The 22,430-nt window shown below is 44.2% G+C and overlaps 1 protein-coding gene and 1 pseudogene across 2 annotated transcripts in view; both read left to right on the forward strand.

The window, feature by feature from the left end:
• Nucleotides 1-22,430, forward strand: part of LOC127490312 (iron-sulfur cluster co-chaperone protein HscB pseudogene) — a 49,696-nt pseudogene that overhangs the window by 21,943 nt on the left and 5,323 nt on the right.
• The window catches only part of PAIP2B (poly(A) binding protein interacting protein 2B), a 47,751-nt gene that overhangs the window by 13,094 nt on the left and 12,227 nt on the right, over nucleotides 1-22,430 (forward strand). The gene's annotated exons all lie outside the window — the stretch shown is intronic.

Consider the following 22,430-nt stretch of genomic DNA (forward strand, 5'->3'; position numbering starts at 1 on the left):
GCAACGGCCGGAGTTGTGCCGAGACAGGAGCTTCTTCTGGGTCTCCCATGTGGGTGCAGGGGTCTAAGGACTTGGGCCATCTTCCACTGCTTTCCCAGGCCATAGCAGAGAGCTGGATTGGAAGTGGAGCAGCGGGACTAGAACCGGCGCCCATATGGGATGCTGGCACTTCAGGCCAGGGCCTTAACCCACTGCGCCACAGTGCCGGCCCCTGATCTTTTCATTCTTAGAAACTATTTTTGAATTGCTTTGGAAAATAAGCCAATAGAAGGCCTAGAACCTTTGGGCTAGATGAGATTCAGAATTCTGAGTTTTTCAGGTTTCGGAAAGATATTTTTACAATATGTAATGCATTCGTGGGTCTGATACAGCACCCTTATTCACACAAATGAACATTTCTGAACAAAACGGGGGTATTCACACTAAGTGGAATAAAGAAAGGCAATATATAGCTCACATCAGGTCAAGCCAAGTTTTGCTGTCAGCTGTCTTGACGTGAAGTATGTGAAATGATTTTAGAGCTCTTGGGTATTGGACTTGTGCATAAGGGATGCAGACCTATTTGTGGTCTGCTTTCTCATCCTGAAAGTGCTAGCAAGCTTCAAATTAAATAGAGCTTTGTATGATTATGGTGAGGAATAAAGTCTATTGTGATTTAAATACTTTAGCATCAGCTGTGACCTTGTATTTTCCTTCTGAAGACTTCTGACTTCAGTCCTTTTGTTGAATAACATTTGCTTCAGCCTTGTTGCCCCAACTCCATTTGCAATATTTGGGAAAAATGATAGCCTATCTGGAATTAAAATGGGAAGTGTGAGAGTATAGGGAAGTGGATAAGAGCAAAAGCTTTGGGGTCAGAAAGACCTAAGCTTAAATTCAAATTTTAGCACAAATTTTAGCATTAAGGTTAATCCTTCGGAAGGGTATTTATTGAGTCTTTGAATGGCAAAGAATTCATTGGGAAACCCAAGATAGTAGCAAACATTGACTCATTGTTAGTGAAGTCCTTAGAACTGCTGTTTCATTCTTACCCTTTCTGCTGGTTTTTAGATAGATTACATGTTTTTCCTCCATATACGACATGGCCTTTTTTTTTCCCCTTAGAGGTCTGGGGACACTTAGCTTAAATGTTTTCTCATGTTTACTACTTTAGTTCCACCCTTGGAACTTTTACATAAAATCCTGCCTCTTGGACCAGGTGTTTGGCCTGGTGGGTAAGCTGCCGGTTGGGGCACCTTCATCCTATATTGGGGTGGCTGGGTTTAAGTCTTGATTTCAGCTTCTTGCTAAGTGCGCCCTGGGGGACAGCTGGTGATGGCTCAAGTTGTTGGGTCCCTGCTCTCATGTGGGAGACCTGACTGGAGTTCCTGGCTTCCAGCTTCTGCCTGGCCCAGCTGCAACTGTAGCAGGCCTTTAGGGAGTGATCAGTGGATGGGAGAGCTGTTTCTCTCCATTAAAAAAAAAAAAAAAAAAACAAACAAACCATTTCTTCAGTGGTTTCCACACACACAAAAACAACAAGCTCCTGAGTTTTATGTGGCCCTAGTAGTTTTACTGAAAACTGGAAGGTCTCCAGGTATAGACCATGTTGCACAGTCCAGAGCCTTTCCTACTTAGCAGTTCTGCCCTTGACTGTGATCGCTCGTGGACGGCTCGTCTCCCCCAGGTTAACTTTCAGGAAGTTTCTCCTATCCCAGGTAGTGCCCTTTCTGAAAAGATTGCTAGTGAATACAGTTTTCTCTGCCTTATTACATATATGTTTAGGCTATTTGGCTCCCTTCTCCCCACTCAGCTATTTTAAACAATCCCCCCCCCCTTTTTTTTTTACAAAAACACATCAAATAAAATGAAAAGTTGTTTATTTGGTGACCTTTGTTGGGATCCATGGCATGGGTTTCTTCCAGTTTAGATAATTCCACTGTGGCAAGCTTTTGTCATGGAGGAAACTGTTAAAGCCATCTGGCGTTAAATGCTAAGACAGTAAACAGAAACGCATGGAAAATTTCCTCGAAGTGGGAATTTTTCCCCTTGAGTAACTTAACCTGTCAAAAACAGATTCTGGAACCATGCTGTCAGCAACTATGAGGAGTAACTGTTCCTACTCAATGAAGAATGCTCAGCCTCAACTCTTAGTTCTTAAGGGCATGGTCTCCCTGCCTAAGAAATGAGGTTTAAAATACAGCATTCTAGGGGTAGATGTTGTAGTGCAGCAGGTTTAAGCTACCACTGACACAGCCTTGCCCCATACAGGAGTGCTGGTTCAAGTCCTGGCTGTCCTGCTTCTGATCCAGCGTCCTGCTGATCCACCCTGGGAAGCAGTGGATAATGCCCCAATGTGGGAGACCCAGATGGAGGTCTTGGCTCCTGGCTTCAGCCTGATCCAGCCCTGGCTGTTGCAGGCATTTAGAAGGTGAACTAATGGATGGAAGACAACCTCCTTCTCTTGCTCTCACTCTGCCTTTTGAGTGGATGAAAATAAACTTTTTTTTTTTTTTTTTGACAGGCAGAGTGGACAGTGAGAGAGAGAGAGACAGACAGAGAGAAAGGTCTTCCTTTTGCCATTGGTTCACCTTCCAATGGCCACTGCGGCCAGCACATGGCACTGATCCGAAGCCAGGAGCCAGGTGCTTCTCCTGGTCTCCCATGCGGGTGCAGGGCCCAAGGACTTGGGCCATCCTCCACTGCACTCCCTGGCCACAGCAGAGAGCTGGCCTGGAAGAAGGGCAACCGGGACAGAATTCGGCGCCCTGACCGGAACTTGAACCTGGTGTGCTAGCACTGCAGGCGGAGGATTAGCCTATTGAGCCACAGCGCCGGCCAGATGAAAATAAACATTTTTTTTTTAATGATAAAAGTACCTTAAAGGGGCATCATTTAAAAAAATAAAATTCAGCATTCTAGAAATGGTAGTTACTCAACGTAATACTAATTGAAGACCTGATAGATGCACAGAGGTTTCCTAGAAGCTATGAAAGACATTCTTTCCCTTGGGAAACTTCCAAAGTTACATAGACTATACCCAAAACAGTGAGTGATATTCAAACATACTTTTGATCAAATATGAAGTGGAGGGAAGATGTTAGGCAGAGATTGTATTCGGGCATGTGTAGTGGTATTTTTGATTTATTGATGCATTTAAAAAGTGGGCAGGTGGGCTTCTGACCTAGTGGTTAAGATGCTAGCTGGGTCACCCCCATCCAAAATCAGACTGCCTGAATTTGAGTTTCAGTGTGCCCCTGATCACAGTCTCCTCTAATGTGCACCATGGGAGGCCCCAGTGATGCCACGCATGTGGGAGGCCTGGGTTAGGTTCATGGCTTATGGCTTCACCATAGCCCAGCCTCAGTTATTGGGGGCCTTTGGGGAGTGAACCAGCATATGGAATCTCATTCTATGTCTGTCTGTCTCTCAAATAAATAATAAAGTAAATTGCTTTGTCATCAGCTCTGAGACATTTAGAGGCTTTTGTTTTTTGGGGGTTGGGAAGTTAAATGTATTTTAAATATAACAATTTGCCCTTGGGAATGTTTTTGATTAGTGTTATCTGTTTAGGACCTCAGTTCACAGTATTGTCCCTGTTAATAGGATGTATTATTTTTTGGAACTGGATTTGGAGAAATCAGGGTTCCTGTGCTGACTGCCATTTAATATTATCCTGGGAGGATGACATTGCCTTTAACTGGGGGGAGTGGGACTTGAGGGTGGATCTGAGAACAGAGATCTTGCCCTTGATGGTTGGCAAATCTGATTCTGCCTTTGGAAATGCATGTTAATGCTTGAGAGAGTCCATTTATTTGATGACTATTTTGTACATTTCCAATAGGATAATAGAAACATCATAGAACACCCTTGGAACATCATTTCTAAAAGTCAGTGTTGATAAGGTTCCAGTTAAAAATGTGACAGATAGACGTCTTAGTCCATTTGGGCTGCTATAACAAAATGCCTGAGACTGGGTAATTTAGAAAGGATGGAAGTTGATTTTCACACAGTTCTGAAGACTGAGAAATCCAAGACCAAGGCACCTGCAGATCAGATTGTCTGATGAATGCTGTTGTTTACTTTTGTGGCGGTGCCTCATTATTGCATCCTGCAGAGTGGAGGACACTGTGTCCTTGTAAGGCAGAAGAGCAAGAGAGCTGAAGACTAGGTGAGGCTGCTTTTATTCAGGCCTTGATTCTATTCAGAAGGGAACAGCCCTTGTTGTCCGATTATTTCCTAAAGGCCCTGCTTTTTATATTGGCATGTTGGCTATTAAGTTTCTTTTTTTTTAAGATTTATTTATTTACTTGAAAGTAAATAAAGTAACTTGAGAGTTACACAAAGAGAGAAGGAGAAGCAGAGAGACAGAGGTCTTCCATCTGCTGGTTCACTCCCCAGATGGCCACAATGGCCAGAGCTGCACCGATCCGAAGCCAGGAGCCAGGAGCTTCTTCCGGGTCTCCCACATGAGTACAGGGACCGAAGGACTTGGGCCATCTTCTACTGCTTTTCCAGGCCATTGCAGAGAGAGCTGGATTGGAAGTGGAACAGCTGGGATTCGAACCAGCGCCCATTGGGATCCTGGCACTGCAGGTGGCGGCTTTATCCACTAGGCCACAGTGTCGGCCCCAAGCTATTAAGTTTCAACCCCTGAACTCTACAGGAGACACATTCAAATCAGAGCAATGGCGGGCATGGTTGTCAGGCTAGTGGTTAGTCTTCACTTCGGATGCCTGCGTCCCATATTGGAGTGCCCATTTCAAGTCCAGACCCTTCTGCTTCCTATTCAAGTTTCCTGCTAAAGCACACCCTGTGAGGCAGCAGATGATGGCTCAAGTGCTTGGAAGACCCAGATGAAGTTCCTGGCTCTGGGCTTTGGCTTAGCTCAGCCCAGCCCAGCTATTGCAGACATTTGAGAAGAGAACAGCAAATGGAAGATCTCTATTTGCCTCTCTGTCTCTGTCTCTCTCTCTCTCAGATAAAATAAAAATAATAAGTAAATTTTAAAAAGAAAGCTGTTTAAATGTGTATATGCATTCCTCTTGGGACTCAAGTTCAAGAATCCCTACATTAAATTTGGATCTGATTTTTAAAAGAAAGAAACCATTCATAGGTAATAAAAATGTAATAAAAGAGATTAATTCATTTGGGAAATGCGTAGTAAATAAATCAAAAAGGACTTCTTAGAACAATGAATTTACATGGCCAATGATGCTTTTTTCTAAGGCCATTCACAAGATCAGTGTTTGTAGAACACCCATTTGGGAACTGCTGTTGCAGGAATTAGGGTTACTAGGATTTGTACTATTCCACAGAGAGTTTGCACTATGTTGGGAGAACTGTCCTTAGTCTTTCTATGTATTAGAAATACCAATAGCAAATTAACAAGCAAAAATACAAATATTAGGCCTTGCTTCAGGCTTAACAAAGCAGAGTATCTGAAAGAATAAGAATAAAGAATAAGAAATTAGAATAAAGACTAAGAAAAAGCTTCCCAGTGATTCTGAATACTCCTGAGACTGAATTAGAATATGCCTTCCCTCCACTTGATAAATGCATTCTTGATCTATCTGAGTATGCTTCTGTCTTGTTTGTTCTGTGGACTGTGGGCCAGGGACTGAACTGTTGCCTTAATTAAGTTCAGTGTTGTCTTTCTTCCCAACATGTCTGTATCCAGATTTTCAGATTCTATTTCATCAATGCAAAAGATTTATAGGTCAGTTTAGGACACATCTTACACAATAAAAATATAAAATTATTCTCTGAATATTTATATTTTCTTATTTATCTGGCACTTGAATTTAATTTAGAAGATGCCTCTATTTGTAATTTACCTTTGCTTTAAGTATATCTTACTCTTAGGGATCATATAAGTTATATTCCTCTTTTCCTTGAATTTTTTTCAACTAAGAAGTTTTTGAAAACTTAAAATTTCTAATTGCACGTAAATTCAGCTTTTTGTGTGCTTTAACAAATCCATTGACATTCTATCTGTAGGCACTGTTCTTGCATCAGATGAAAGATAGCTGTTGGAGCATTTGTGCACTGAGGTCAATATAGGAAAGCTTAGCAGGGCAATTACTTGTTTTCTCACTCTCTCTCTTTTTTTTAATATTTATCACATGGCTGAAAGGGCCAGGCATCACTTCTGCTATTGGCTTCATTTTTCTTTTAAGATTTTTTATTTATTTATTTGAGAGGTAGAGTTACAGACAGTGAGAAGGAGAGACAGAGAGAAAGATCTTCCGTCTGCTGGTTCACTCCCCAAATGGCTGCAACAGCTGGAGCTGCATCTGTCTGAAACCAGGAACCAAGAGCTTCTTCCAGGTCTCCTATGTGGGTGCAGGGGCTCAAGGACCTGGGCCATCTTCTTGCTGCTTTCCCAGGCCATAGCAGAGGGCTGGATGGGAAGAGGAGCAGCCGGGACTCAAACCGCTGCCATATGGAATTCTGGCGCCACAGGTGGAGGGTTAACCTACTGCACCACAGCGCTGGTCCCACTTGTTTTCTCTTAAAGTTCAGGCAGCTTCTCCATAAACAATTGAAATCGAAATACAAAGAATAAAATAATCCTAATTAGAGGTTTATCTGGAACTATTTTTTTTAAGATTTATTTATTTATTTGAGAGGTAGAGTTATAGACAGTGAGAGGGAGAGGCAGAGAGAGAGAAGTCTTCCATTCACTGGTTTACTCCCTAGATGGCCGCAAGAGCTGGAGCTGCACCAATCCAAAGTGAGGGGCCAGGAGGCTTCTTCTGGATCTCTCATGCGGATACAGGGCCCAAGTACTTAGCCCATCTTCCACTGCTTTTCCAGGCCATAGCAGAGAGCCGGATCAGAAGTGGAGCAGCCGGAACTCGAACAGGCACCCATATGGGATGCCAGCACTGGAGGTGGCGGCTTTACCCGCTATGCCACAGTACAGATCCCTGGAACTAATTTTTAATTCTTAGAAATCTATTGGGGACAGGAAAATAAGAGGGGCCAGCACTGTGAGTAAAGCTACCGCCTGCAGTGCTGGCATCTCATATGGGTGCCAGTTTGAGTTTCAGCTGCTCCACTTCTGATCCCGCTCTCTACTATGGTCTGGGAAAGCAGTAAGAAGATGGCCCAAGACCTTGGGCCCCTGCACTGATGTGGGAGACCCAGAAGAAGCTCCCAGCTCTTGGCTTTGGATTGGCGCAGCTCCAGCAGTTACAGTCATCTGGGGAGTGAACCAGTGGATGGAAGACCTCTCTCCCTCTCTGCCTCTCTCTCTGCTTCTCTGTAACTTTGTCTTTCAAATAAATTAATTTTTTTTTTAAAAAGGAATATCAGAGAGAGATATATCCTAACCGGCTGGTTTGGCTGGAGCCAAAGCCTAAAGCCAGCAACCAGGAATACTTTCCAAGTTTCCCACATGGGTAGCAAGAACTCAGTCGCTTGAGATGCACCACTGCTTCCTAGGGTCTGCATTGGTGAGAAGCTGGAAATTGGAGTGGAACCATAAACTGAACCCAGACATGGGGGTCTTAACTGCTAGGCTGAATGTCCACTCTTTTGTTACCCTTTATCTCAACTTTTCCATGAACTTCTTGAAGTCCTCTCATGGTGTGTGTGTGTGTGTGTGTGTGTGTGTGTGTATGTGTGTGTGTGTGTGTGTGTGTGTTTAAAGACCCAGCAAAAAGAAGAGGAAACAAACCTAGGAAATCAGAGAGTTGGAGTTTGGGTAAATCCAGCAGCTTTCCAGATGAGGAGACTTAGATTTGGAGAACATAAGCATTCCTGCCAGCAGGGAAGTTAAACCTCCTGACGTGAGGTAAGAATGTTTCACATGGCTTTGTATGGGTAAGATCCCTCTGCTGAAGCTCTTCCCACTGCCGAAATTTCACGCTCACTGTGCAGTCATCTATAACTAATTAGGATTTTAAATCATAGCAATGTGCTTGCTATTTAAAGAAAAGGCAGATATCCCTCCTGCCTCCCCAGGACCTACCGCGTAAATTGTTCCTTCTCTCCCCTGTATTGGCAGCCTGCTGTCTCTGTCTCTGTCTCTCTCTCCTCAAGGCTTTCTGTGAACACTTGAATCTGCCCTAGACTTTCCAGATTTTAAAGTCATTTCCATGGACTCCGCACCCCTCCAGTCTCTGCCACTCCTATCCCTCCCTTCCCTTGGCAGCTAGACCCCTTGAATGAGGTACTTGCTATCACCTACAATTCATCCCAGCTTCGTTTGGCTTTCACCCTCATTTCTGTCTCTGGAAACTGCTCTCATTAAGGTCCACAGAGAGCACCCTGAATCAGTGGATGCTCCTCCACCTTCCTCTTACTTGTCCTCCCAGCGCCTTCATTGCTTTACTGGAAGTGTATTAGTTTCCGGCGGCTGCTGTTAATAAATTTTTGGCTTAAAACAACACAGTTTGGCCGGCGCCGCAGCTCACTAGGCTAATCCTCCGCCTTGTGGCACCGGCACACCGGGTTTTAGTCCCAGTTGGGGCGCCAGATTCTGTCCCGGTTGCCTCTCTTCCAGGCCAGCTCTCTGCTATGGCCAGGGAGTGCAGTGGAGGATGGCCCAAGTGCTTGGGCCCTGCACCCCATGGGAGACCAGGATAAGCACCTGGCTCCTACCATCGGATCAGCGTGGTGCGCCGGCCGCAGCGCAGCAGCTATTGGAGGGTGAACCAAAGGAAGACCTTTCTCTCTGTCTCTCTCTCTCACTGTCCATTCTGCCTGTAAACACACACACACACACACACACACACACACACACACACACAAACAGTTTGTCTTTTCACAGTTCTGGAGGCCAGAAGTCCGAAGTTAAGGTGTTGGCAGGGCTGCCTTCCTTCTGGAGGCTCCGGGGAAAATCTGTTTTTGGCTCATCCAACTTTTGGTGGCTGTAGGCATGCCTTGACTTGTGGGAGCATCCCTCTAATGTCTCTCTCCCTCTCTCTGTTTCTGTATCTATCTCTTTCTATCTCCCTTTTAAAGATATATTTATTTACTTGAAAGACGGAAATACAGAAAGGGAGAGACACAGAGTCACAGACAGAAGTTTTCGGCCACTGGTTCACTCCCCAAATGACCGCAATGGCCAGGGTTGGGCTGGACAGAAGCCAGGAACCAGGAGCTTCATCTTGGTCTCCCACATGAGTACAGGAGCCCAAAGACTTGGGCCACCTTCCACTGCCTTCCCAGGCTTCTTCTCACCTCACTTTGCTCTTTGTGCCTAGGCAGCATCTTCTAGTCCCAGTTACGTAAATGCTTCACCTTTCTGTAGTTAGCCAGACTCCTCCTCTTGATGCATGAAGCCAGCCTACTTTATGTCACCATTTGAGTGTTGCCGGGGCATTGCAGATTCAACATTTCCAAAATAGAACCCATCACCCTTCTTACCCTCACTTCTCTCTCACCACCAAACAAGTTTGCCCTTCCCACAAAGTTCCTTAGCTCAGTGAATGACATAACCATTCACCCAGCTCCTTGTACCAAAATTATCCTCAGTATTTTCCTCGCCCTGACTCCCCACATCCAATGTATCACCAGAACCTCCTAAAACAGTTTTGAAGTCTACCTACTTCTCTTGTTGTTTTTTTTTTTTTTTTCCAAAGCATTTATTTTATTTATCCTAAAGGCAGAGTTACAGAGAAAGAGGGGGAGAGACAGAGAGTTAACCCCCCCAAATGGCCACAACAGTCAGGGCTGATTTAAGGACCATAATTTATACAACCTCACTTTAAAAAAAAAAAAAAAAAGAACATATGGGGTGGGCATTTGATGTAGTAGTGGTTAAGATGCCGGTTGGGCACCCACATCCCATGTCAGAGTGCCTGGTTTCAAGTCCAAGCTCTGTTCCTAATTCCAGCTTCTTGCTGATGTGGACTCTGGGAGGCAGCAAGTGATGGCTCAAGTAGTTCTGCCAGCTCGTCCAGCGAGGGACGGATGGGTGACAGTGTTCTTCAGTGTTTTTCAGCAAGAAGCACCAGAAACAAGTTTCAGTGAACATGTCCATTTATTAATGATCAAGCATAAGCTTTTTTTTTTTTTTTTTGGACAGGCAGAGTGTACAGTGAGAGAGAGAGAGACAGAGAAAAGTCATCCTTTTTCCGTTGGTTCACCCCGCAATGGCCGCTGCGGCCTGCGCACCACGCTGATCCGAAGCCAGGAACCAGGTGCTTCTCCTGGTCTCCCATGCGGATGCAGGGCCCAAGGACTTGGGCCATCCTCCACTGCACTCCCAGGCCACAGCAGAGAGCTGGCCTGGAAGAGGAGCAACCGGGACAGAATCCAGCGCCCCGACAGGGACTAGAACCCGGGGTGCCGGCACTGCAGGTGGAGGATTAGCCGGCCAAGCATAAGCTTTTAAAGAGCAGGCAGAAGGGGCGTAGCTAATTCAAGGCAACACTAATTCTGTACAATAAAGCTGAAATTGGTGTTGCTATGCTTCTCCAATCAGCTTGAAGGTCACGTAGCCTACTAGGCTTCCTGATGGGCCTGGGTCACACCTGGGAGCAGTTTACCTGATTGGCAATTACAAGGCTGTTCAACAGAAGGTGGGGGTGGGGGTGGGGGAATGTGCCTGGGGCTCCTGCCACCTGCCAGCAGTCAGGTTAACCTCCTGCATGGGCTAGGCAGGCAGTCTCCCAGCCAGGCACAGGATCACCCACATGGTTGGATCCCTGACACCCACGTGGGAGACTTGAATTGAGTTTCCAACTCTCAATTTCTGCCTGTCCCAGTCTAGGCTGTTTAGGACATTTAGGAAGGGAACCAAACAGATGAGCGCTCTGGCTCTCAAAAATTAAAAAAAGAAAACCCTCATAGAGTGCCATAGTAAGAAGACAGAAGGTACCATACTCAGGGGTTAAGCAACCTTTCTGTGTTGCTGGGTTAGTTCAAGGACAACCCTGATTTGTGGGTCTACTGTGTGAGGGTGATCTGGAGCTTAATGTGCCACCCTCAACTTCAGCACCTGGGTAGAAATAAGCAGATTGTGCTGGAGACTGGTAATTCTTAGGGAAGGCATTTGGGTGTTTCTTTTTTTTTTTTTTTTTTTTTTTTAATCTTTTATTTAATGAATATAAATTTCCAAAGTACGACTCATGTGTTACAATGGCTTCCCCCCCATACCGTCCCTCCAACCCACAACCCTCCCCTTTCCCACTCCCTCTCCCCTTCCATTCACATCAAGATTCATTTTCGATTATCTTAATATACAGAAGATCAGCTTAGTATACCTTAAGTAAGTATTTCAACAGTTTGCTCCCACACAGAAACATAAAGTGAAAAATAATAGATGATTTTTTTTAAATGGTGATGAAATCAGATCAGACCTATTGTCATGTTTAATCCCAGTGAGAGTCAAGTTGGGAATTGATAATTTCTTTTTTTCTTTCTTTTTTTTTTTTTTTTCAAAAGAGGAAATCCAAATGGCCAACAGGCACATGAAAAAATGTTCAAGGTCACTAGCAATCAGGGAAATGCAAATCAAAACCACAATGAGGTTTCACCTCACCCCGGTTAGAATGGCTCACATACAGAAATCTACCAACAACAGATGCTGGCGAGGATGTGGGGAAAAAGGGACACTAACCCACTGTTGGTGGGAATGCAAACTGGTCAAGCCACTATGGAAATCAGTCTGGAGATTCCTCAGAAACCTGAATATAACCCTACCGTTCGACCCAGCCATCCCACTCCTTGGAATTTACCCAAAGGAGTTTAAATTGATAAACAAAAAAGCGGTCTGCACCCTAATGTTTATTGCAGCACAATTCACAATAGCCAAGACCTGGAACCAACCTAAATGCCCATCAACGGTAGACTGGATAAAGAAATTATGGGATATGTATTCTTTAGAGTACTATACCGCAGTAAGAAACAACGAAATCCAGTCATTTGCAACAAAATGGAGGAATCTGGAACACATCATGCTGAGTGAAGTAAGCCAGTCCCAAAGGGACAAATACCATATGTTCTCCCTGATCGGTGACAACTGACTGAACACCAAAAAGGAAACCTCCTGAAGTGAAATGGACACTATGAGAAATGGTGACTTGATCAGCATAGCCCTGACTGCTAATGGACAACTTAATACATTATCCCTCATAGTATTTTTTTTTTTTTTTGTCTGTTCTACTTAATATGACTGGGTGTTTCTAAAATGGGGAAAACACTAGTAAGATAGGGTGGTCATCCTCTCCTCCTCTGACTTTCCTGCTCCCAGTTTCCTGTGACTGTTTTCTTTCTACTTCCAAGTAGACAGCCAGTCCATCATGCTTGAACAGTGTTTCTCTAGCCCTTCTTGTTACCATATCATAGTCATTATTTCACTTGATTATGACCCATGTCAAGGCACATCACTGTGAAAGTCTGGTGCAGTGGGGACAAAGAAAATAAGCCCAGAGTGCTCAGAGGTGGGAGAAATGCTTGGCTACATAAAGGACTAAGAATCAGAAGCCTGCTGTGTTGTGAGCTACACTACAGAGAGGCCCATGTGATGAGGAAATGAACAACCATTTGTATAAGCTGAAAAGTGTGTCTCCCCCAGCCAAGTCTTCAGATGAGACAGCAGCTCCCCAAGACAGTCCGACTGCAACTTCAGCAGAGACTCTAAGGCTGAGGCACTTAGCTAAGCTGCTCCCAGATTCCTGGCCCACACAAACTATAAGATAATAAATGTTGTTTTAACCATCTATGTTTTGGGGTAAGTTGTTACCTAGTAATAAATAACTTACATAGGTGTTCAGTACCCGCTGACAATCAACTCTGCCACATAAATTATCACCTGTCATGGGATCTTTCTCTCTACCAAGGAGCCAAGTGCACACTCTGAAGGAGGTCTCTGCTTGGAAAGCAGTTCTTGAATTAGGCCTCAAGAGCAGATAAAGAGTTTGTCTCATGTGTATCTACACTGCATTATGAAATCTAAGAACAATTTGAAACTTATTCCTCCTCTACTTTACCTGTCCTGTTATGTACAGGGCAAAACATGCTGGAGATGAGAAATAACAGTTGTCACTTTAGCTAAAGATGATAGCATGCAGCCCTGCTCATGGTCAATAGAAGTGTGCTATGGCCCACCAAGCACTTGATTTAGCACTTTACCACAGCCAAAGGTTGCATCTAAAACACCAGGCTAGAAATAGGGGGCTATAGTTCCTAGCCATTAAGAACTTCAGGACTTTTCATGCATCAGGGATATTTCAACAATACATGCATTAGTTCAACACGCTGAACACCCACACTTTTCATGTCTAACAGGCACATACCCAAACTGTGCTTTGAACCTAAGTGAAATTTTTCAGAAGCTGTGACTTTGTATCATGCCATGATAACAGTTTGACAGTGAAGAATACTTATGAAGACTTTTGACTGAATTACTTAGAAAAAGTGTATTGGACAATATATATAAAACTAGTCCCAGCTACTCTGTTTTCTACAGTTTCATTACTTCACTCAGTCTGCTTAAAGCTATTTTAAAAATTAACTATCATGGGTAACAGTTTTAAATTTGATGTTACTGCAAGCATGCTGCCTCTGGATATAGGTGTTGCCCTTTCTCCTAAGACTAATTATGATCCATGCTGTAAAAGAAGAAGTAAAAGGGATTACCAGAAAACAGCATGGGGACTCCATCTAGTCCAGGAGTGGAGGACAGTTAGGAAAGGGTTTCCTGGGCAAGCCATATTTTCACTGATACCTGAAGAGTACAGATTAGCTAGTAAGAGGGAAAAGCATGTGCAGACTCAGAGACAGGAAAGAACTTTGGGAACTAAAAGAAGTAGGAAGGCGTATAACTGGAGAATGACAAGGAAGAGAATGGGTTGGAGAGGCAAATGGGGCCAGATCATATAGGACCTTGGAAATCACTTGAAAAGATTTTGGATTTTATTTTTAAACAAAAGGAAGTCATTATAAGGAATTCTTGGTAGCATAATGACATGATTCTGTTTACATTTTGAGATCACTTGGGCTGCTGTATAGAAAATGGACTGGAAAAACTGAGAGCAGAGGGAGCAGTAAAGCATCCAGATGAAAAAAATGGCGGCTGATTGGACTAAGAGGATGGCAGTAAGAAGAGAAGTGGGAGAGCCGCTGTTGTGGAGCAATCGGCTAACCTGCTGCCTGCAGTGCCGGCATCCCATATGGGTGCTGGTTCAAGTCCTGGCTGCACCACTTCTGATCCAGCTCCCTGTTAATGCACCTGGGAAAGCAGCAGAAGATGAGCCAAGTGCTTGGGCCCCTGCACTCGTGTGGGAGACCCGGATGAAGCTCCTGGGTTCATGGATGTGAAAGTACTTTATTAACTTTTAAACACTATACAAATTAAGTTGGATGGTTGCTGCTTGGAGAAACCAAATTTTGCAGTTGTATGAAAAACATAAGTTGAATATAAAATACAAATCAACACTGGCTAACCTACTGTGAGTGAACCACTTTCCCAGTGTTTACAGTACTGTGGCAGTGCTTATATCTTGTATTGACATATTTACATTAAGTTCAGTACTGTGATTGTATTGAAGGAAAACAAACTCAGTTTCTCCTACTATATGCTCACAACATAGATCACTTCTGTGGTCCCACAATGTGTAGGACTCTCTCACAACCAGCAGTCAGCCTTGTGGTAGACACCAGATAGGTGTCCCCTAATTTAGTAACAACTCTGTTTACCTGGGGTAGCATGAGATCCCACAAACTGAGGGCTGAGCCCCACCAGACTGCCCCTCACTTCAGATGCCAATCACACATCTGGGCTTCTGTAACTTCTGTTCAACTGAGCAGCTACCAGCTGGGGTTCCCACAACCCCTTCCTTGGGTTTGGTTCATTTGCTACAAGGGCTCACAGAACTTGGGGAAACATGTGCTGGTGTTTACTGATAGGTTATAAAGGATATTTTAAAGGAAGCAAATACACACCCAGGTGAAGAGCTACATAGGGAGGGGTCTGGAAGGGTCCCAGGCACAAGACTTCCATCTGCATGGAGCTGTGGCGCACCACCCTCCTGTGAGCCAACACCTGCTCAGCTGTCCAGAAGCTCTCTAGACCCCCAGCCTTTTGGGTCTTGATGGAGACTTCACTACATAGGCATGATTGAAGCATAGACAACTGTAGAAATGTGGGTGGGGTACACACATTTGGCACAGCCATTAAGATGCTGCTTGGGTGGCCGGCGCTGTGGCATAGTGGGAAAAGCCACCGCCTGAAGTGCCGGCATCCCATGTGGGTACCAGTTGGAGTCCCAGCTGCTCCACTTCTGATCCAGCTCTCTGCTGTGGCCTGGGAAAGCAGTAGAAGATGGCCCAAGTCGTTGGGCCCCTGTACCCACATCGGAGACCCAGAAGAGGCTCCTGGCTTCAGATCAGCCCAGCTCAAGCCATTGTGGCCATTTGGAAAGTGAAACAGCAGATGGAAGATTCTCACTCTCACTCTCACTCTCCCTGCCTCTCTGTAATTCTGCCTTTCAAATAAATAAATAAATCTTTAAAAAAAAAAAATGCTGCTTGGAGGAGCCAGTGTTATGGCATAGTGGTTCAAGCTGCCACCTGTGACAGCAGTATTTCATACGGGCACCAGTTCATGTCCCAGCTGTTCTACTTCCAATCCAACTACCTGATAATGCACTGGGAAAGCAGCAGAGGATGGCCCAGGTCCTTGGGGCCTTGTACCCCCATGTGAAACTGGATAAAGCTCCTGGCTTCAACTTGGCTCAGTCCTGGCAGTTGTGGCCACTTGGGGAATGAGCCAGTGGAGAGAAGATATCTCCCTCTCCCTCTCTATAACTCTGACTTTCATATAAATAAATCTCTTTTAAAAAAAAATGCTGCTTGGGATGCCTGCATCCCATATTAGTGCCTGGGTTTGAGTCCCAGTTTCATTCTCCATTCCAGCTTCCTGCTAATGTGTATACCGGGAGGCAGCAGATGGTGGCTCAAGTACCTGGGTCCCTGCCACCCATGTGGGAGAACTAGTTTAATTCCCAACCCAGGCTTCTTCCTGACCTAGCCCTAGCTGTGGAGGTGAATAAGCAAGTGAGAACTCTCCCTCCCCACTACCTCCCCCATCCCTGTGTGTCTTTCAAATAAATTTAATGTTTTTTGAAGATTTACTTATTTGAAAGACAAAGTGACAGAGATCTTCAATCCACTGATTTTCCCAAATGGCCATAACAGCCAGTGGTGGGCCAGGCTGAAGCCAGGAGCCCAGAACTCCATCCAGGTCTCCCATATGAGTCTCCTATGTGGGGACCCAAGGACTTGGGCTATCTTCCACTGATTTTCCAGATACATTAGCAGGGAGCCAGATCAGAAGTGGAGCAGCTTGGACTCAAACCAGCATTCCAGTATGGGATGCTGGTATTGCAGGAAGCAGCGTAATCCACTGAGCCACAACCCTGGCCCCTAAAATTTAAAAAAGGGAGGGAGGAAGGAAGGAAGTTGAATGGGCAAAAATCAATTAGAGTGGATCTAATGCTGCTAGACTGGGAAAACCTAGCACATCCTGTCTTGTGCAGATTCTTCTTAGCCACCTCTATGTGCAATATCTCTTCCTTCCCCGGATGGGGCAGGGCCCCTTGTGAAACAGGGGTCTTTCAATCTACTGTCAGACAAGGTCAAGGAATTTCTGTCTCTGAGACAGAGACAGAGGAAGATGACACTTTTTGGAGTTATGACCTGTCTGGGGACGAGAACTTCTAGTTTTATGGCCTGCTGTGAGAAGAAAAGGGAGCAGGTGAAAGGAAGACAGGGGCCAGTGCCGTGACATAGTAGGCTAAGCCCCCACCTGTGGTGCCAGCATCCCATTTGGACACCGGTTCATGTCCCAGCAGCTCCTCTTCCAATCCAGCTCTCCAGGTACAGCCTGGGAATACGGTGGAAGATGGTCCAAGTGTGTGGGCCGCTGCACCCATGCAGGAGACCCAGAAGAAGCTCCTGGCTTCGGATCTGCTCAGTTCTAGCCATTGAGGCCATTTGGGGAGTGAACTAGCAGATGGAAGACCTTTTTGTCTCTCCCTCTGTCTGTAACTCTGCCTCTCAAATAAATAAATAAAATCTTAAAAAAAAAAAAAAAAGGAAGAAAGAGAAGGTCAGAAAGAAATTGGCTTTTTGAGTCCTGCTTCTGAGGCCTCTATAACTCAACATTGTAACAAAAGAAAAAGATCGTTTTTTGACCTTTTTTGCTCTGAGGCCATTCCAAAGTAACAAGTGCTATGAGAGTTATAGACCAGGAGTCGTGAATAAAAGCATGTGTGTGTGTGTGCGTACATATATACATGTATGTTTGTGTGTTTTACATAAATATGTAAAACACCCCCATGTTGAGTTTATGGCGTTTTGCCGTTCCCTTTCTCATGAAAAGTGCATCCTGCAATTTGTTCTGCATTTCACCTCGCTGTTGGATTAGAAGTTATTCTGCTTTCTCTTCCTCTGCTTTCCCTTACGGTCATATGCATCCAGGATTTACGTTTTGGGCAGAGGCAGATGTTTTTAGAGATCCGAACTCTGATTCTCTGTGGATGATTTCCACATTGATAGGGAGAAATCACCATGCTGATTGTCAACAACTGCCAAATAAGCCTTTGGAAAGAGAATACAATAAAATTTACTCTCCAGCAAGGTTCAGAACCTTTAAGAGTCTCTGTTTTTTGGCGTACCCTGCTTACTTATGCAGTTGCCCTGGCATTCAGAGCAGACTTGCTTCTGTCATTGCACTGCAGATGGGAGTCGCAAAAATAATAACCAGTTTCCTTCCTTCCGTAGCTTTGTGAAATTATTATCATTATGGATCTGTATTTCAGACGTTGATTTATTTTGTCCCTATCTAAAATATCTTAGAAAGATTTCATACTAGGTGCCCTATTTTAAACCTATGGTAAATTAAATGGGTTCTGTTTTAAATGAAATTCTTTCAGAACTATCAGTGAGTTGTTTTCCATCTGCTCTCTACTCTTCACAATTTTACCTTATCTTTTTAGATTAAATATCTGATGTCCATGAGAGGTTAGGAAACTTCAGGAACTTTATAAAAAATTAAGCATAAATTTGTTTGTTTACCCAGAATCAAAGAAGTAAGGAATGTTGCCAAGATGGAGATGAATGGGGAACTAATTTGTTCAAGGAAGCTTAAGGAAGCCCCAGGGAGGCAGGGAGTGGGCATGGAGTCCAAGTGGAAGGGCGCTGTGATAGAGAAGGGAGTGTTGCCTCAGCACAATTAGGCCACAGCTGTTTATGGATTTCCTAATAATGTGGTGAGTTACAGAATGCTTAAGCCTCAATTTTGTTTTTTAGGAGTCGACAGTCTAATTAGGTGGAGAAAGATTGTTCATATGAAACCAAACAACTAAATATTTCTGAACACCATACTCACTGAGTACAATAGCTTAGAGAAGGGGAAGAAATCAGTAAGGACTGGAATGATTTTTGAAGAATGATTAAGATTTTGTTTTAAAAAAAAAAAAAGTCTTTATTTTACTTATTTGAGAGACAGGAAAAGAGATAGATCTTCCATCCACTGTTTCATTGCCCTGATGTCTGCAAAGGACCAGGGATGGCAGGTGTCCTAGCTGGGAGCCAGGAACTCAGTGTAGGTCTCCCACAAGGATGGCATGAACCAACTGAGACCGTTTTGCTTACCAGTATTTCCCAATATTAATAAGCTGTGTGGGTTCTTGCCATTAATTCAGATAATCCTGAATACTTGCTCAAATAGACCAGGCAGCATGGTAAGTTTTTAAGCTTTTGTATTTAGTGAGAGAAATGCATAGGGGAATGAGGGCTTTAAAGGAGAAAGAAAAGTCCGGAAATTCAGTTGGGGTCCATACTGAGCAGACAGCCAACCAAGAGTCACGTGCAACAAGTGTTGGGTTATGAGCAGCCACAAGCAGCTTAGCAGAAGCAGTGAAGTGAAGGTAAAGAGAGCCCAGGCTGCCTGAAGGCCACGCACACCGACAAGGTCAACAAAGGTCCATAATGGTGAAAAGGGATGGGCCCACCGTGTTTCAGACCTTTTAGCCACTTCCAAAGGGATGTGGTCACATAGCCTGATTGGTAGGTGGGCAATGCAGGTGGGATCAAATAGGGGGATGAGTTCACACATGGGCGTGGTGAAGGCATGGTCTTCCAGCTCACAAATCTGATCAGTTTTATCCTATCTGCCTGCCTGCATTCCAGCCATTTGAGCCATCACCTGCTCCCTCCCAGGGTGCGCATTAGCAGGAGCTGGAATTCGGAGTGGAGCTGGGGCTCTAACCCAGGCACTCCAATGTGGGATTCAGGCATCCCAAATGGCATCTTAAATGCTGTGCCAAATGTCCACCCTAGGAATGATGGAAAAAGGCTAGTACATAATGACCCAAGTACTTGGGCCCCTGCTGCTCTTGTGGGAGACTAGGTGAAGCTCCTGGTTTGTGGCTACAGCCAGACCCAGACCTGGCTATTGCCGCCATCTGGGGAGTGAACCAGCAGATGGAAGATAATCTCTCTGTGTGTCACTCTGCTGTTCAAATAAATAAATAAATCTTGGGGAAAAAAATTAAGGCCAGCAAAAATGGACTCCAAAAAAGCAAATACAATGGATAAAATATTTGTGTTAGTTACAAATTTATTTGTGCATTATAAAAAAATAAAAATTTTGACAAATATAAAAGTTCTTCCAAAAGATAAAGGATATATCCCCTAATAGAAAAATGAGCAAATTACTTTAGCAGGAAAGCTATTGAATAAGAAATATAAATGCCCAGTAGACAGATTAAGCCTACTTAAAATTAGCATCATTAAAATCAAAGAAATGTAAATAATAAAATACAGATTTTCTCTTATGAGGTTGGCAGTAGTTTTAAATATGTTCATGATTATGGGGTTCAGGCACTTAACACACTACTGATGGAACTTTAAATTGTTTTTTAGAATATTTTATTATTTTTATTTATTTAGAAGACAGAGAAAACATACAGAGATAAGATCCTCCATCTGCTAGTTCATTCCCCCAAATGCGTGCAACAGCTGGGGCTGGGATGAGTGGGCCAAAACTATTAAGCTGGAGCTCAGTCTGGGTCTCCCATGTGAGTGGCAGGGACTCAGCTGCCTGAGCCATTACCTGCTGCCTCCCAGGGTGCGCATTGTCAGGGAGCTGGAGTAGGAAGCAGAGCCAGGACTTGAACCCAGGTACTTATATGGGAAGTGAGCTTCCCAAGCAGGAATGTAACCATCGCACCAAATGTCTACCCCAAATGTAAATTCTCATCCCAGCATGGTAATCAATAGTCTTAGAAAAAAGAAAGAACATACTCTCCAGTATGGTTCTATTTCTAGAAGGTGTCCTAAGGAAGTCATTAGAAAAAGGTGAACACAGAAATTTACCCAACCTTTATAATACCGAAACATTAGAAACACTCTGAAGAGAGTATGGCTATATTAACATAGAAATGAGAACAGGCAAGTGATGGCACATCATGTACCCCAGGGTTCTGTTACACTGAGAATGGGCACTTGGGGAATGCATATATGTGTTTTTATTTGCACTGGGAGCACCAGGAAATTTTTGTGCACCACATTATTAATCATTCTTAATTCTGAATGGTTGGACACCAGTGAGTTTCACTTTCTCTTTGTCCTTATGAATGCAATGAACATGTATTATGTTTTGAAATGTATTTTAAAGAAAAATAGAACTTAAGAATAAGGAGCGGGTACTTATATTGTTCATTAAGTCTACACTTTCACGGCTGGCACTGTGGCACAGTGGGTAAAGCCACCACTTGCAGTGCCAGCATCCCATAGGGGCGCTGGTTTGAATCCCAGCTGCTCCTCTTCCGATCCAGCTCTCTGGTATAGCCTGGTAAAGCAGTAGAAGGTGGCCCAAGTCCTTGGGCTGCTGCACCCACGTGGAGACCCAAAGAATCTCTTGGCTCCTGGCTTTGGATCAGCCCAGCTGCAGCCATTGTGGCCATCTGGGGAGTGAACCAGCGGATGGAAGACCTCTCTCTCTCTCTCTGCCTCTCCTTTACTCTGTAACTCTTTCAAATAAATAAATCTTTTGTTAAAAAAAAAAAAAAAACAAAGTCTGTACTTTCTTAGATCTAACACAGGGTCAATATAGTCTAGAACAATTTATTATACATTTCAAAATAACTATAGAAGAGCTTGATGGTTCCCAACTCATGGAAATGATAATATTTAAGGAGATGGAAATGCTAATTATCCTCATTTGGTCATTATACATTGTATCCATGTATTGACTTTATAATAATTAACCCAATTAATAAATGCAAATATTATGTTAATTTTAAAAATAATTTTTCTGTATTTAAACATAAAGGAAGCTAGAGTGATTGTTTTTATTTATCTGAGAGACAGAGAGCTCCTATCCTCTGGTTCACTTCCCAGATTGCAACAGCTGGGCCTGGACTGGTGGTACTGGGTCTGGTTCAAGCCAAAGAGCTGAGAGCTGGGAACTGAATCTAGGCCTCCCATGTGGGTGACAAGAGATCCAACTACTTGAGCCATCAGCTACTGCCTCTCAGGAGATGTATTAACAAGAAGCTGGAATCAGGAACAGAGCTAGGACGCGAGCCCAGGCACTCCAATATGGGATATGGCCTTCCCAGCTAGTGTCTTTTTTTTTTTTTTTTTTGTAAGATTTATTTATTTGAAAATCAGAGTTACACAGAGAGAGAAGGATAGGCAGAGAGAGAGAGAGAGAGAGAGGTCTTCCATCTGCTGGTTCACTCCCCAACCAGCAGCAATGGTCAGAGCTGTGCTGATCTGAAGCCAGGAACCGAGCCTCCTCCGGGTCTCCCACATGGGTGCAGGGGCCCAAGGACTTGGGCCATCTTCCACTGCTTTCCCAGCCACAGCAGAGAGATGGATCGGAAATGGAGCTGCCGGGACTTGAACCAGCACCCATATGGGATGCCTGCACTGCAGGCCATGGGTTTACCCACTGTGCCACAGCGCCAGCCCCCAGCCAGCTAGTGTCTTAAGCACTAGGCTAGATGCTTTGCTTATAATGATCTTGATTATATGTTCTAGGGGTTTTTGGAATTTGGTATGGGAAAAGTAGTACCCTCCCTCCTACATGCCACTCCACTTGTCTAGAAAGACTGAGCCTAGATTTTTTTTTAACTCCAAAAGAATTGTACATCTAGGAAGTGGGCATTTGGCACAGTGGTTAAGTAAGCCACTGCTTGGGACACCCACATCTCATACTGGAGTGCCTGGTTGGTTTGAGTCTCAGCTCTACTTCTGATTCCAGCTTCCTACTAACTTGCATGCTGGGAAGCAGCAGATGATGGCTGAAGTACTTGGATCCCTGCCGCCCAAGTAGGAGACCTTAATTCAGTTCTACACTCCTGGCTCCAGCCCAGCCCAGCCCAGCTGCAAGAGGCATTTAGGGAGTGAATCAGCAGTTGGGAGAGCTCTCTGTCTCTCATGTTCTCTCTGTCTTTCAAATAAATAAGTAATTTTTAAAA

Source organism: Oryctolagus cuniculus, chromosome 2 (genome assembly GCF_964237555.1).
Source record: "Oryctolagus cuniculus chromosome 2, mOryCun1.1, whole genome shotgun sequence".
NCBI classification, from domain to species: Eukaryota; Metazoa; Chordata; class Mammalia; order Lagomorpha; family Leporidae; genus Oryctolagus; species Oryctolagus cuniculus.